General features: G+C 36.1%; 1 protein-coding gene across 3 annotated transcripts in view; it reads right to left on the bottom strand.

The window, feature by feature from the left end:
- The window catches only part of LOC106662221 (E3 ubiquitin-protein ligase HECW2), a 120,894-nt gene that overhangs the window by 29,330 nt on the left and 74,431 nt on the right, over positions 1-17,133 (bottom strand). The window lies entirely within an intron of this gene.

The raw sequence follows: 17,133 nt of genomic DNA, 5'->3' as shown, positions 1-17,133 counted from the left end.
AATTGGGGGATAAAAATAAATGAAAACAAAACTCAATATACGATTTTTACCCTCAAACTTAAAATACACCCTGCCGTTTATTTGAATCAGACTCCACTTCATGCGGCAGACATGTAATACACATACGCGACTTTATATGGCAAAACATGAAAAAAAAATTTCTGACTGTTTAAGCAAATTTGAATTATATATACATAATTTTCTTTAGCTAATAAGTTTAAAATAATTACTTGAAAAGTTTATTTAGCAATGTACACTTTGTTGAGACTTTAAATTAAATTATAAAAAAATATATATATACGGTTTTATAATACAAACCTATGTTTTTCCTATCCTTCAAAAAATATGAATAATTACAATTAATTAAGGTTTTTAGTCGAGATAAAAAAGTCAATGGCACGAGCGGGATTCGAACCCACGATCTTCGGCTTGATACGCCGCTGCTCTACTAACTACTAATATCGAAAAGGTTGTGGTCTTTTTATTTGCTTTTTATTGTAAACTTGTGACAGCAATGAACTTTACGTGAATCATATATTTCAAGTTCACCATTAATGATTAAAAGTCATTCACTGCGATAATAGCGTAAGTTTTTATTGATTAATTTTCTTTTTCTAAACTGGTCTAATAGTTATTAATAAAATATCACAGACATATCTTTAATAACCTATCAAATTAGGGCGTCGGTGGCCGCAACGGTTTAGGCGTTGACACGGCGCTCATCACTGTAAGGTAAAGGTCCCGGGTTCGAATCCAGCGGCCCTGCATTCGAACCCGACAAACTTACAAATGGGCTTTTTTTCAAAAACACTGGCACCTCCGGGGTTGATATAACCTCTGCTGTTGCGAACCCTCGTAAAGGAAAAAAACCTATCATTAACGATTTAAAATAAACAAACCATAAGACAGCGCAATATTTGTTATTGATATTTTGGAGAAATATTAGTCATATTCCAGAAATACTTTATTGTTTTTATTTTCGGATAATTTTATTTTAAATTAGGACAATTTGATTATATTCATGGTTAATTAAAAGACAAGTTAGTTATAGACCTTTATATTTCATGATTAATGAGATTTTCCTTTACACAAATGATTCCTAATTAATGATATTATTAATTGTGCTTTATAATATAATTTGACATCTTGTCTTAAAAAGTCTAAATTGATTAAATGATCAAAAAACACTTTACCAATAAATTTTACACTACTTAGCTAATAATTAATTTCAGGTATTTTACACAATAACAACTACACATGTTATTGTTTGTTTATTTAAAAATAATATTTATTATGTACTTTTAGTCCTGATTATTTGTCAGAGCCAATTATCTATTATTATTTTTTTAATGTAATTATCAGTTAATTTACGCCGGGCAAATGTGCAATAATAGAACTATTAGTCATATCGTACATAAACAAAACGTTAGTTGCTTCATTGATAGCTAAGTAAAAAAAAATTCACATTCTAGTTGGTGCAATAACGAGATATCAATCGTAAAGAAAAGTGTAATAGCTTGTAAATAGTAATTAAAACTGATTATAATTTTAAATGAGTGAAAAATTATGACTTTCACTCTTGAAGGTCGTCATGGGTGATTTATTGGTTTACGACTGATCCTTGGAAGGATTGAGGCCCTTTCTGACCACGTCCTGGCAAAGGTAGCCGGAAATAATAAAAATTCCCTTACCAAGTCTCGAAAGTGCTTGGACCAGTGAAAATTTGATGGGTAGGCAGTTTTTAACTTCGTTATGACGCAATTTTTTACTCAAGTCCGAAACAAAATAGGATCCAAGCAAATGTTGTTTGTTTCTTTGTCGTACTTCAGAAGTGTTTTCCGTCATGTGCCGAAGGCTCGAATGTTTGTTAATGGTCGGGAAAGAAGAAGCACTTGGAAGAAATTTATTTTAGAAAAGTTGACTCAACACTTCTGATACCGGCGACATATCTGAAGGCTTTTCACGGCGTATATACTATTATTTGCATTATTGAACAACAAGATTTATAGCTCTCGTGTATTTTTGGAAAATGAGAAAAGGTGAGAGATACAACACCATTGACATTTAAATACTAAAAACAAATGAAGTAAAATAATAAAATCGTAGTTGAACATCACAAAAGTTAAGGTAAATTTTGTTTAGTAAAGCCTATATAATCATGAAATACAATTGTTAAGAATGTGTCCATTTTTCAGAACAATTTTATAGAATTCCTAATAAAAAAATGCCTATATATTACATCAATTTTGAGATTATGAGTTTATCGGCATTGGTTCACTTACTTATTGGGAACTGCTCCAACCCGCGAGTGAAGACGGACCCAATAAATGTCCCAATGATCGTACAGCATGCGTTAACCGATTCACCAACCATCACCAGCATCAACACGTTTTTATAGTGTTAAGCACGTATAATTGATGATGATGATTAGAAAAATAATTACTTCCCTTCTTATTTGAAAGCAAATAAAATAATAAAATCGTAACTGAACATCACAAAAGTCCAGGTAAATTTTGTTAATAATGCTTATCTAAACATCGAATACAATTTCTAAAAATGTGGCCATTATTTTATATACTTTAGAACAATTTTATAGGATTCCTAATAAAAAATTATCGATTTTACAGAAATTATGGGATTATGTATTTTCTAAGTGTTTATATATTGGAGCGGCATTGGTTCACTTACTTATTGGGACAGTCTTCACTTGTGGTTTTGTCGAACTGCTCCAACCCGCGAGTGAAGACGGACCCAATAAATGTCCCAATGATCGTACAGCATGCGTTAACCGATTCACCAACCATCACCAGCATCAACTCGTTTTTATATTGTTAAACATGTATAATTGATGATGACTAGAAAAAAAATTACTTAGGTTATTATTTATCAATTATATTTCGAGGTCCGATTGACCAAATAACTTTTTTCAAATAATTAATCTTTGTGTAAGGTATTGGTTGAGATATATAATAATATATAATAATTACACGTTGGTTTATTTACTTACCATCGTGTTAGCAAAAAAAAACCCGGTGAAATGCTTAGGCCAACCTCATAAATACGCACTTGCACGTTTTTGCAAAATAAATAACTAATCTTTGTGTAAGGTATTAGTTGAAATGAAAAAGTCAGTACCACGAACGGGATTCGAACCCACGGCTGCTCAACCAATTGAGCTATCGTGACTTCGATCCACTCGTACACCAACTTCCCATCTCAACTTTCGAATTTTCCCTTCTTTTTGACATTTTTCAATGCCCTACATAAAGATTAATTAATTGAAAGAAGTTATTTGATCAATCGGACCACGAAATAAAATGGATTTAATAAGTAAAACGAAGTAATCTTCTCTAAAGTTCTCCGTGGCCATTTCATTTGTCGCCGAGAATCGAATCCTGATTACACGACATTTGAAAAATAGCATAAAGGAGGGAAAATTCGAAAGGTAGGTTGAGATGGAAAGTTGGTGTCCGAGTGATCGAAGTCACGATAGCTCAAGTGGTTAGCGCAGCGTCGTATTTAGCCGAAGGTCGTGGGTTCGAATCCCGCTCTGACAAACTTTTTCATTTCAACCAATAACTTACATAAAGATTAGTAATTATCTATTTTGCAAAAATATGCGAGCGCGTATTTATGAGGTTGGCCTCTAGCGTTTCCCTGTTTTCTTGACTAACACGATGGTAAGTAAATAAACCAAAGTATAATTATTATATTGAATATAAGTTAAGAGTAAATTGATTTAATGACCAAATGCTGAAATGCTCTGATAGTTCAATAAGTAGGATATGTACTAGAATAATAGGAAATGACACGACCCCCGGTTCATCATCGTGCAGACCTCAACAAGTAATCTTCAAGTATCTTTTATGTTTAACAAACAACTAAAAAAAAATTCTCAGTGGTGATTTAAACAGATGTGGAGCTTTTCAAAATGGTTTGGCTTCGCAACGAGGACGTATTTATAAAAGTATCTCCTGCTGTTTTCAAACAGATGTCCACGCTTGTAAATAGGAGCATTATCTAATTCGAGATGTTTACCACTGCGTGGTCATTGGCGGTGTTTTTTATTTTCTCTTTAATAAAAGGAATCTTTCGTCTTAAGACGTCAGGAATAATGAAGAGGTGTCGTATAACACGGCAGATTTACTGTCTATATGTTTAGGGTTATTGCCGAGCTGCCAATAAATTTCAACAGCTCCTGATAACCAGGGTGACAGCTTAATTAAAACAGTCATAAATGCGTTTTTAATTAGTTTGTTCTGCCTTTTGTCAAGGGGAGGAGTCGCGAAATCCCCCTTGAAATAAAGGAATTTTCTCGAATTATCTTCCGGGTTGTAAAGCTTGTTTGCACAGGCGGGCCCGGAGGCTTGTCCAACTCAAACAACGTATGAAAGAGGTGAAGAAAAAAAAACAACCGTGGAAACCGCAGATGCGACCTTACCTTGCTCACAGAAGCTCTGGTTTAGTTATACATATGAAGAATGCGGGCTTTTCACGGTCCGGTCGTCAAACCGACAAGGGCAAATTTTCATTCGGCCTCGGTTTAAATTGGGCTATACTTATTGTTTTATTTGCAACCCATAATTGACGGATTAATAAAAACCCTAAACTAGGGCAATGATATAAAAAAACGTCAACCTGGTCAACCATCGTCACCATGTCCGACATGTTAATATCATGAATTAGATACGGTGAAATTGGCTCAAAATAAAAGGACTTTTATAAAAATATTGTTTGACAGTTACCTACCATCTTTGGTCCGCCTATCCTCGCTGATTTTTGTTGGTTCAGACGCGTTTCGGCATTTCGCCATCTTCAGTGTTTGGGTGATTCTGACTCCGAACACTGAAAATGGCGAAATACCGAAACGCGTCTGAATCAACAAAAATCAGCGAGGATAGGCAGACCAAGACAGATAACTATCAATAAGTTTAAGACCAAAAGAGGAAATCTTACAATTTTATCAAAATTCTAACTGTTTATAAGGATGAGTACAGAACATTTTTTACATAAAATAAATAAGTAAAATATTTCAGAAGAACGGTACAAAAAATCGCGACCGAAAAGGCAGAAAATGAATTCGCTTATTCCAATCCCATGAACCTCCTGAATAGAATATATTTACTTTACCATATAAGCACCAATTGACTGTGAATTATTTTGGGAACTTTCAGGAAGGTTGAAATAAACCTTTAATTATGCAGGTGAATATCCTTGAATGAATTTTGCATGGAAGAAGCGCGTTCGATAAGGCTTTTCAGGACACTCAGGCCATTTTCAATAGGAAGAAAAGTGTTTCTTTGCTTATTGACGATTTTCTTTTAAATTAAGGAAGACTGTAATTAATCTAAAAAGACGCAAGGCTGTGAGGTTGAAGAGAAAAGTTAATGGGTCGTTGTTTGCATTAGATAGCCTGATTACTCTCTTTCACTCTCCAAGTACGTAGGTTTATTTTTATTTTTTTCCCCTTGTCCGTATCTTTCATTGCCCGTGATCAAATATTTATCGACTTTCCTTTTATTTTCAAGTAAATCCGCTAAGAGTTAATTACTTTAAATTTTTTATACGATGGTAGTTGAAACCGGGCGTGGCGGTTTTGACGTCTGACGATTTGATTTCGCCCAATTCCGCGTTTATGCAAATTCTTCTTCAGTTCCAGCGCGGCTCCAAAAAACAGAAAATAGCTCGGATTGTAAAGTCCTCGATTGTCAATCCTCTTGTCAAAAGTCACGGACGTACTATGATTATAGCAATGTACATCTGATTAGCATTTTTGGTCGTATAAAACAAAATTATACGACTTATTAAACTTTTTTTTTTTTTTAATTTCGGAATAAACGGCTGTTAGATGATAGTTTTAATACTAATCTCCGGGCGTTTCATGTCCGGGGGGAAAGGCGAACGATACTCAAAAAGAAGAAACCAATAAATGTTAATTTTATACGATTGGATGTTCAGGAATTTCTGGCTTTGTATCCTTTGAGCAAGCAAACCTCTTCGTAATTAGGTGAGATCGTTAATGTTACATCGAATAACTAAGTCAGAATCTGAATACTCGACAGGTTTTATGATAAAAATCGCTTTTTTCTCTGACAACCCTCTTTTATGATATTATGTAACAAATACTATTTCATAAAACCAAAACTTCTAATTCAATATTAGACAAACCAAACTCCCCAACAGGACATCGCCCGGTAAATTTCCATTTGAAAAACACTAGCATGTCGAGGAAGACGAATTCCGGTTGTTTAATGAGGAAGCACAAACGGCTGGACACACCCTGTGCTCATGAGGGGTTTTGGATAACAAACGATTGTAATACACGGTTAAACAAAACCTAAAAACATTTAAAACCTCAAACGCACTATTTTTGGTTGTTAGGTAATATTTGCTGTATTAGGAAAAATGTGTACCAAAGTAATATCACAATAAATCTAATGTTGAACCAACGATTACAACAGCTTATTGACTATAATACCCCGTCTACAAATTCTACAAGAGGTAGATAAAATGTACGACGTACATTGTGGAATGTCTTTTGAAAATTCAAAAAAAAAGTCGTTCTTGTGTGTCGTGTTTGCCTCGTGAGACTCTCAACTTTAACCCCTGAAGATGAGCTCACTGAACATTGGCATGGTAAAAAAATTTTTTCTTCTAAAATCTACGTCACACCAGACCGCATCTCACGATCTCCAAATAATCATTAACTAACGGTCACTAATCATCACACACTATACATTAATTATATAGTTTAATTACAAATTAAATCTAGAAAAGTTCAAAAAGAATATTAAAACTATTTAAAACAGTCTAAATATTCCAAAACAAATTTGAACCAGTTTTCCTACAAAATATTTCCAGATTAAACTGAAGAAAACTTAATTTGGCTTGGGCGGCCCAAAACCGAGAAGGATATGGGAGCTGGAGTCTTCGGGACGAACCCATAGACCGAACTGACGGTAAATCTAGGTAAATGTTCTACAGTTTTCCAGTCTGAAATCATAGCGACTGAACTATGCGCCGGAGAAATAAAAAGGCTGGGAATATATTCCGGAATGGTAGACTTTTTCTCTGACAGTCGGGCTCTAGCCTCAAGCGAGGCGAAGGCAAAGAGTATTTGACACTACACGGAGGCCTTGACGGAAGTTAGCGACACTAATGACCTGATCCTGGCATGGGTCTCTGTTCACTCGGGGCAGAGAGGCAACAAAAAGGTTGATATGTTGGCCAAAATGGGGGCCAATATGAACTCTCTAGGTCCTGAACCCTACTGTGGCTTAGCATCCTGCCACAAAAGAGAATACATCTTAAAATGGATCCTTAATGAGTTGAAAACCTGGCGGAACAATATTCCAGGTATGAGGCACGCGAAGAGATTCATAGAAGGACCGCAAAACTTACAAAATTATTACTGGAAGGCAACCGCAACCGAGACAGGATTCTGGTTGGAATCCTAACAGGGACTGCCACAAAAGAAGGCACATGCACCGGATAGGAGCACGGACAGAAGAATCCCTGTGAAGATGCCAGGAAGAGGAGACGACTGCAGAACACATTCTATGTTTCTGTGAAGGTCTATGTAGGTGCAGGTTTTTGCAACTAGGACAAGAAAAACCGCATGCAAGATCCTACACTAGGAGCCGCTGGCAAAGCTATGGAGGCTGATTAACTATCTGAAGCTGGCCAGTGAGTTATAAAAAAAACAGGGGAGGCCTATTCACGTCGAGGTGCAGTAGTCGCCGCTTTTTTTTATCCCTATCCCTATTTTGGCTTATTTTTTAACAATCAACAGCATCAATGTTAATTTTAAACTATATATGAACTCAAAATAAAATGGTCAACGTATTGTCTGATTGCGGCTAGAGGAAGACTACGTTTGAGCGTCTGCCGACTCTCTTACCGCACAACCGTCATTCCACTAACATCACCAGCTTCCTTGATAGGTAGGCAACTCCAACCGGCTGGATGTAAGGTTGAGCTCTAGGAGTTTCTGGAGAAAATTAAACCTAAAGAAACGAAATGGTTGTTCTCTCGCTCTAGGAGGGGAATTAGGAGGCTGATAGGTATCCTAACGGGCCATTGCCCCTTGAGAAGACACTNATATATATAAGGTTGAGCTCTAAAACGGAGTCATCAAAAGGCTACGAGGGAATAGCCCAGCCTCTAGACGTCCCGCATTAGGTTCTCTACTATGAAAAGGCATAGAGATAAAGATGTTTATTTGCAAAACAGCATCTCTGTTGGTCATTTGAACAATAATTGGTTGTTCTCTTCATAGGTGAGTTCCTGGTGAGTAATGTATGGAGAAGACGTGGAAATAGCTTTGCTTCATGTGCCAAGCGCGAGTCACAGCTTTTTCAAAGTAAGTTGTGGTATAGGGTGGAAAAAACGTCCATGCCCGTACCGAACTGATTACCATAGAAAGGATCTTTGACTGCAAGGAACACTGAGGAAGGTCTTCTGAAGCTGTGCCCACATTCGTCTTAATGCATGATATTGATCGACCGCTTATGGCCCGAGTTGTCACCCATGAATGGAAGTTGCACGGACTTGACTTGACCACAATGAACTGGCCAGAACGATCAGCTGATATGAATAAAAAAGCAAGTGTTGAACTGAAAGAGCTTCAAACCACTCTTGTTGAAGAATGGGATTCTGGTCCAACGTCGAAATCTGACCGCTTATTTATTCGATGTCTAGGAATCTTAAGACCCACCGGGAGGCCAGATGAGGTAGTACGCGTTGAGGGCAAAACTTGGTAATAAATTGTCAGTTAAATTTTAATCTATCACTAAACGGGTTTCCGGTGTTGTGGTGAATTTTCTTTCAAACTCATGATTTCTGATCGTTGAATTTGGTTCCATTTGTTGATAAAAATGGCCTTTATACTGAAATATTGCATTTACTCTAGGGAATTTACAAACCAATTTGTATCTTGTATATGTACCCTTGATGTGCAGATTGTATCTTTTATTTATATGCATCGTACTGCAATAAAAAATATATCCCCTGCAGTTTTTCTAGTCAAAAAGTGACGAACTTTGTATTTCTGAAATGCAAGATAGGCTTACCGTTGGGAAAATTAATACTGAAAATAAATAACGACATTTGGGATCGAAACTTAAAACAGATTATATATAATTAAATAATTTTGATTAAAACTCATGAATTTCTAATCTCGTTTAATTTGGTTTACCTTCAAATAAGTATACTGCAATTAATATAACCATAAAAATAATATAGTTTGAAATTAAGTGTATTTTTTTTCCAAACAGATTGGATGTAACTTGAAGTAAGCGTATTTAGATTGGTAAAATATGAAGACTTCGGTGTTTACTTAATTAAATTTCAAATTTTGTGCTAAGATTAACTGTAATAGAAGAAATAGCTCAAGTAGTCATGTTAAATATTAAAGAGACTTAATTCGGTTTATATGTTCAACAGTTCAACTTTTTTTTTTAATTGGGAAAATATTAATTTCAAAATTGCCGAAAATCAGTACAATCATAATTCCTGTATGTTTGTACTAACTGTATTTACAGAATTGCAACTAATCATTGCTTATGTATGCTTAAGTCAGTTAAGTTTTTTGATGCTGGTTGGAATTAAGTTGTCTAGGACGAACTTCTTCAATTTCTAATTCTTCGAACTGAGCCCGTGGGAGCTTTATTTTCCACCGTCGTACTAGTCAGAAAGAATTTCAACCTCAGGGTTTTATCATTGATGTTGTTAAAAAAAAAAAATTGTTGTATTTGCAATGACGTTCGCTATAATTTTCATATTAACATTCCTGGCACTTTTGAAATAATTCGGCCAATTTATAACAAGTTCACTCTTTTTACATAACTGTTTATACTTCATTACCAAAATGAAGATTTTACAAGTATTCACTGAAGCGGTGTATCGATGAGAAATTTATAAACAATAGAAGTAAAAAGCGATAATTAAGCTCTACTTTATTTAATTTAATGCAAGAAAGAAGCCTGTGTAGAATTAGCCTTGCTGGTTTTTTTTATTCTCCTTGAAATCCCAATTGTTTCTTATGTAATTAATTTGATGTGGAGACTCTTCTTTGGGCCCGTTGAGGACGTCCGCTAAGGAAATTGCCCTGGGAACGGCCGATTGTCCTTATAGACGTGTCATCGAAACCTGGCAATTCCGAGAAAGCAACCGCGGAAAATAACAAACAGCATCATTTAGCAATGACTGTATAATCAATCAGTATAAACAGTGGAAATTTTCTGTCTGATCTTGTAAATCCTCCGGTGGGGCAACTTTCCGAGAAGATTGTCGGTGAAAGTCACTTAAATATCGGAAAGAACCCAGCATGAATGAAACAGCGTTCTAATTCAATACGGACGATTGTAAAACCGCGAGTAAAACGACACCGGCCCGAATTTTCTCACTCCTCCGTCCAGACTTGCACATAAATCAGTGTATGAGACGTGAAAACATAAAAGGGGAGATTTTTGTCCCCCCTTTTCGAACGGAAGGACATTATGCCGGGCTTCCTGTTAATTATGTTGATTTACACACCATCGTTAGGAAAATCACCAACGCCCTTCCGCGAAATATCAATTTGCCGCTTGATGAACGATATTCAATAGGGCGGAAAATTCAAATTTTAAAATTGAACAAGGCAGGAATGCGAAATTCGATTTATTTCCTCCTTTATGAAAGAAACTTATATAATAAGAAAAAGCTTACATAATTAGTAAAACTTAACAACAATAAACAATAGACTTTTCTCTTGCGTTTACTATTTTGACGTTCAAATACGATCATGCAATAATAACTTGATACGGATGAACGAATGTTATGTACGAACAGACATAGCGTGCTTGTATCCTTAAATAGATTTTTTTAGGATTTTCCTAAGAACTGAGCTGAGTCAAAAGATTGAAAATTTTTGTCCTCCACATAACAATACTTCGGTTTTTATCAAACAAGCCAAAGATCGTGGGTTCGAATCCCGTGCCATTGACCTTTTTATCTCAACTGAAAACCTTAATTAATTTTAAGATATTAATTGGTCAAACGGACCACGAAACTAGTGATTTGAAGTTGTTATCAAAATTCGATTTTAAGAAAGAAGGCAGAAATAGAGTGGATTATCTGTTGAAATGAAACTGTTTTCTTAAAAATAATTTTATATATTTGAATACCAAAAACAATATTAATTAGTCTAAGTTCTGTAGAGGATCATTAATGACTACGTTTTTTGTGTTTTAATGGGCTGCCCCAGTCTGGGAAAGTCTGGAACCCCAAGGATCTCTTACAATAAAAATAAGCAGGACTCCTCCTTTCCCTTCATACATATCATTAATCTAATTGAGGATCGATGGGATACTCAATTCCGTCATCGTTCATCTCATTACACATTCACGCCAATAAATACATTCACCCAACACACGCTCGGGTACACAACAATATCAGCATTTTATAGAATAAAACAGCCCTGTTTCCTCCAAGAACAGGGAACCCCAAGGATCTCTTGCAACTTTAATAATAAACTCACTAGTTTTCGTGGTCCACTTGACCAATAAATAACTTTCAATTAATTAAGGTTTTTAGTTGTGATAAAAAAGTCAGGGTCACGAGCGGGAATCGAACCCACGATCTTCGGCTAGAAACGCCGCTGCTTAACCACTTGAGCAATCGTGACCTCGATCCGGAGGCGTATCTAGCCGAAGATCGTGGGTTCGATTCCCGCTCGTGACCCTGACTTTTTTATCACAACTAAAAACCTTAATTAATTGAAAGATGTAATAATAAAAATAAATAATAAATTCTTTTAAATATAAGATTGTGTGCAGGGGCTTTTCGATGAAGGGTCGGTGTCTAGTCACTATCGACATCTTAAAGCTCACTGGCGATTTCTTGACCTCAGAATCCGGAGAGGCACCCCTAAGTCTGATCAGCACCCGAGGTCCCGGACTGGCGTTGTTACAACTGAGCCGGGTCAAACCGCCAACTTGGGGTACCAGAAAAGGAAACAAGACTTGAGGCGATAGGAAATTAAATTTTATCTATTAGTTGGATATCTGTTAAGAAGTTAAAAATTTTGGGTATTAATGATGAATTGTTGTTTACTTTGGGAGGTCTTTGGGGATTTTTAGTGGAGAGTTCTTGCAGAGGTGTATAAAGCAAAAATTAATTATGATGTGGGATATAGTGATAGAAGATGTACAGATTGGATTTGTAGGTTCACGGGACATTTCAAGAACGGAACTATGGGTGAGCCGGGAGTGGCCAATTCGAAGCCGGGCCAGGAGGGTTTCTTCTTTTCGGAAAGGTCTGGAAGAGGATTCCCATTTGTTGACATCTTTCTTTATTACGAGGAGCTGTGCAGGCATCCCATTCTCACCTCCAAGCCTCCCAGACTGCCTAAAGGGTGCAGAGGTCACTGAAGTTAACTTCATTCCGAGGAGTAGCATGAGAGGTAACCTCTCTTGTCTTTTGTCCGCCTTTTCGTTCTCATGTTTTCAATGTTAGAAGTATCGACCATTTTTTCACTCACGAACACTCAGGATCAGAGTATGGTATTGAAGAAAAAAAAGCAAATGCAGTTGATACTGCCAAGCTTTCGATCTATTTTAAGAACATCAACAGGGCAAAACAATCTAAAATAGGATAATCAGTAGACAATATTTAAGATTCTTTTGTCCTGATGATGACCTTAAAATAGGTCGAAAGCTTGGTAGTAACAACGGAATTTGCTTATTTCTTCAAGACCATACTGTCATCCAGAGTGTTCGTGATTCTCAGTTAAACCAGCGTGACTTGGCTTGCGTAATTTTCACCTTTGTTTTGACATGTTTTAATTTTGTAAGAATATCCTGGATGTCTGGGTTTAAGGGGAAGATGTTTTTCAGTACGGTGAGTACTCAAAGAGGGTCGGAACAAAAACTTAACATGCGGCAAACCAATGTTGTTAAATGATAGATATATTTAACGTTGAGAGCAGAATGATTTAAAAAATAGTCACGTGTTCCATGGTAAAATGTTTAAGTATTCCTTACCATTGATCAATGAGGATTTATGAGAACTTTTTTGGAGGATAGCCACTGGGTTGAAACCTCAAATATTTCATGTCAATTAGCGTTTACGCTACTGTATAATCTTCGTTATTTGACAAACTGTATATGATTTATATTCAATAAATTTAACCACATTAAAAAAGAAACAAAACGAGACTTGAAACTATTCAAACTAGATTAAAAATTCAAGAAACGAGGCTTTTTTGCGGACTGCTTCCTTGAAAATTCGATAGAATTTCTAGTTGTGCCTGTCTTAAAATTGATTCATACAAGGTAATAGCGAGAACGGGCGGACCCAAAGCAATAGTATTTCAGGCAGTGTACTTAGGGTGGGAAATATGAGAAAACGTAACCATTCTTCTTCAGGAATATAACATGAAAATTTACGATATAATATTAAGGTATAGGGTAGGAGGCATGTCTTTTCTTTTACAGCAAGATCACTCCACAAGACCAGCGGAAATTTTGCAGCGTAGTAAATACACGTGAATACAGACTAAATTTAGAAACAAATTTGTGGTGTTTGTAACGGACAGTAAAATTTCTGAAGTGTTTAGCAATTCCCAGATCATAGCGTCCAGTCAAATCTATTAGTTTTTAGCTTTATCTGTGTCTCTATGCTTCTCGTTCTTCTTAGTGAGTGTGTATACGTGCATTTTATGGCACTCAGTGGTACTAATGCATGGTGCTAATACTGATTTCTGAGTAAAAACCGACTAACAGCGAAGCCTTTCGGGCCATTCTTCTCCAGGCATTCTTAGTTGTTCATAGGAAGGTGCTTTAAAACAACACATTTTACTTTGAATATCTCTATCTCGGCAAAATGTATTAAGGTCAAAGTAGACTTATTCCTTATTACTAATATATCTTGACTAATAGCTAACTTTATTAGAATTGGTTTGTTCCTTTCAGCAAAATTACAAACAAAAGGATGTGTCTGATTCTTTCAGGGTTAAGTTGTTTGCAAATGTATCACATATTCTTCGCTGAGAACATACGAAGACAAAATAAAAAACTTCGAAAACGTTGAAAAAGTCTCACGGTATTTTGCTTGTGAGGGTGGAGACTGAAAAAGTATTGATATTCTGTTGTGGTCAAACTTTTCGAAGGATGTGGACCAAGTAGGACCAAGATGACAAAAGGGTTGAGGCGTCGACGTCCCCCTATGGAAATCCGACAATAGTTTGGGCAGGGCAGGTGTCCGCGGCAATACCCAGAAGTCATACGAAAGGAAGATTCCGAGCAGCCGACATCTGGCACCGGCCGTGTTTTTTTCCCACGGCTGCAGATTTTCAACTTGACAGATTTTCATTTCTAGATAACCCCCATGGGATTTCGGAACTTATAGTCTGTTAAAACAAGACATGAGTGTTAAAACGCCGCGCCTTTTCAATGAGCGTTGCGTAAGTGAACCCCTTGGCATAATTTCAACTGTTCTTTGTCGTGCAAATGATGTGGTTAAAAACAACATAATGCCGAATTGAGTTTTTTTTTACTTAAATGCATCGTAAGGTCCTTTATAATAGTTTAAAGATGGAATGACAGCCAGTTTTAATTTATTCTGTACCGGATGATGGAATCAAACAAAATATCTGTTTCTCTATGCTGTTTTGGAACAACTGCGCAGTACATAAAGAATATGTTAGCCAGCTGACACACCAGAGGCGGCACCGTGGAAGGCCGAGAACGACCAACTTTATACTATAATAATTTTATATAAAAAGATGATCAAGGATGAGGCCAATTGGAGAGAAAAACACTCAGTTCCTTCGTCAAACGTTCGTTGGATATTTTTCTCAGGACTATGAAACTATTATTGCAAGGGTTAATAATAATTTCAATTAATTAAGAATTTTAGTTGAGATAAAAAAGCCAGTGTCACGAGCGGGATTCGAACCCACGATCTTCGGCTATCTACGCCGCTGCTCTACCAGTTGAGCGATCTTGACCTCTCAACCAAAAACCTTAATTAATTGAAAGATATTAATTGGTCAAGCGGACCACGAAAACTAGTGAATTTAATAAGTTAAAATGAAGTATACCTTCACCAAACCTCTCCGTGGGGTAGCCGGTTTGGGGACCGCGGTAGCCGAGTGGTTAGCATGAGAGACTCACGCCGCGGTCGTGGGTTCGATTTCCACCGTCGCCCCTGGCCCTTTTTTCACGATAACCCCCCCAATTTGAACACACATATAAGAATTATCGCCATGGCTAATATGCACAGATCATAACGCAAAAAACCTCTCCGTGGCCATTTCATTTGTCGCCAAGAATCAAATAGATTACACGACATTTGAATGAAAAATGGCAAAAAGGAGGGAAAATTCAAAAGGTGGGGGTTGAGATGGGAAGTTAGTGTCCGAGTGGATCGAGGTCACGATAGCTCAAGTGGTAGAGCAGAGGCGTATCTAGCCGAAGATCGTAGGTTCGAATCCCGCTCGTGACACTGGCTTTTTATCTCAACTAAAAACCTTAATGGATTGAAAGATATTAATTGGTCAAGCGGAACACGAAAATTAGTGAAGTTAATAATAATAATTTACAATTCTGAGACATATAATTCTAATAAGTACAAAGAAATTACAATTCAAAACCTGATTAAAATGACTATTACATTCTAAACACTGCATCGGTGATGATGACGGGAATTTTTTGGCATCAGCTCATAGGTCCGAGCCACCGTCTTTTATTTTATCGTTTCTATTTGTTTTAGTATATTATTATTATTTAAATTCTCACTCCAACTCTATCTAAAAAGCCGACAATAGCGGAGTAAATGCACCTTGACTCCGATTTTATTATTTATTTTTAGCTTGCTACTGTATTTTTTGGAAGGCGGCTTACCATCTCATTTAACATTTCTTCTCGAGCTAGATCATTTTTACATTCAAATATATGTTCCAGTGTTTCCACTGCTCCACTCGTCCATGGACAGGTTTATCTTTTTTAAGTATTTTTTACATATGCCATGATTTGATCCAAGTCTGGAAATGATTTTACCGGTCTTTTTATTTGCTTGTTAATTTGAACTGAAAACCAGGGAAGCAACTACACCTCAGAAAATAAATTCTTGTAAAATTGTCCTTTGTTGCTGTTAGTATAATATTGCTGGCAAGAATCCAAACATTGCTTCTTCGATAACCAATATAAATCTTTAAATAGTACTGTTGTCGCAATGGGAAATTTTTGCATAGCTGCTTTCTTTGTCAAAACATCTACTATTTCGTTACTCTGAATTTCGCAGGGTGCAGAAACCCAGAGTAATTCAATAGAAATCTTATTTTCTTCGGTATTTTAAGAAGTATATTTCACCCAAAGATCATCCAAGTGAGATTGAATTTTTTTTATTGCTAGTCCAATAGACGTTTTACTCGATATTATTTCACTGGTGAACAATAATAATGACAGAATAACAGTTCAATTGCGGTAGAATTCCCAGGATCTTTTGATTGTTTTCTATTTAGAGAGTGGCCAAAAAAGAATTTCCAAACAGCCCAATATGTTACCATCGACTTATATCAGCTTGTCCAAGTATTTCCTAACAAAACATTAAAGAACAGGGAATAACCATAACATTATTTTTCTAAGGCCGGTTTATAAATAGATTTTGGACAAATAAAAAATACTATCTTATCCTTATCAGTTATATAATTATTTCGGGCATCGATAAAGTATGTAATAGTTTTATATTTGAGGTGTTTATCTAGTCGTTCCTGAGAACTATGGTCTATTTGTTCTCGCTGTTTACATTTCGTCGTTAATTTGATCGTCCCGCGTATTCTCACTGTCTCAGATTCGTTTAGCCATCTTCAATAGTTAAACTGTTCAAAAACGAAAGATAAAGAGCGAGAATGATTGGGTCCAGGATAAAATAGGTTGATCATAATGTATATTTTATGATTGTGCTGAAGAAACTGTAGTTTGGTTAACTTACATTAGTTTGGTCTGTTCAGCTATTGTTTTGGTCTATAGCACACGGTTTTGTCTTTGGATTTATGTATATTTGTTTGCAATAATTAATTCCGAATCATTAATGATGACTTATTTGATATGTACGAAATATTAGCATATAAGTTTAGTTTTCGAATAATGC

Source organism: Cimex lectularius, unplaced genomic scaffold (assembly GCF_000648675.2).
Source record: "Cimex lectularius strain Harlan isolate CLEC.00 unplaced genomic scaffold, Clec_2.1 scaffold3, whole genome shotgun sequence".
Lineage (NCBI taxonomy): Eukaryota > Metazoa > Arthropoda > Insecta > Hemiptera > Cimicidae > Cimex > Cimex lectularius.
The sequence above is the reverse complement of the archived record's forward strand: the minus strand, read 5'-3'. Positions and strand labels throughout refer to the sequence as shown.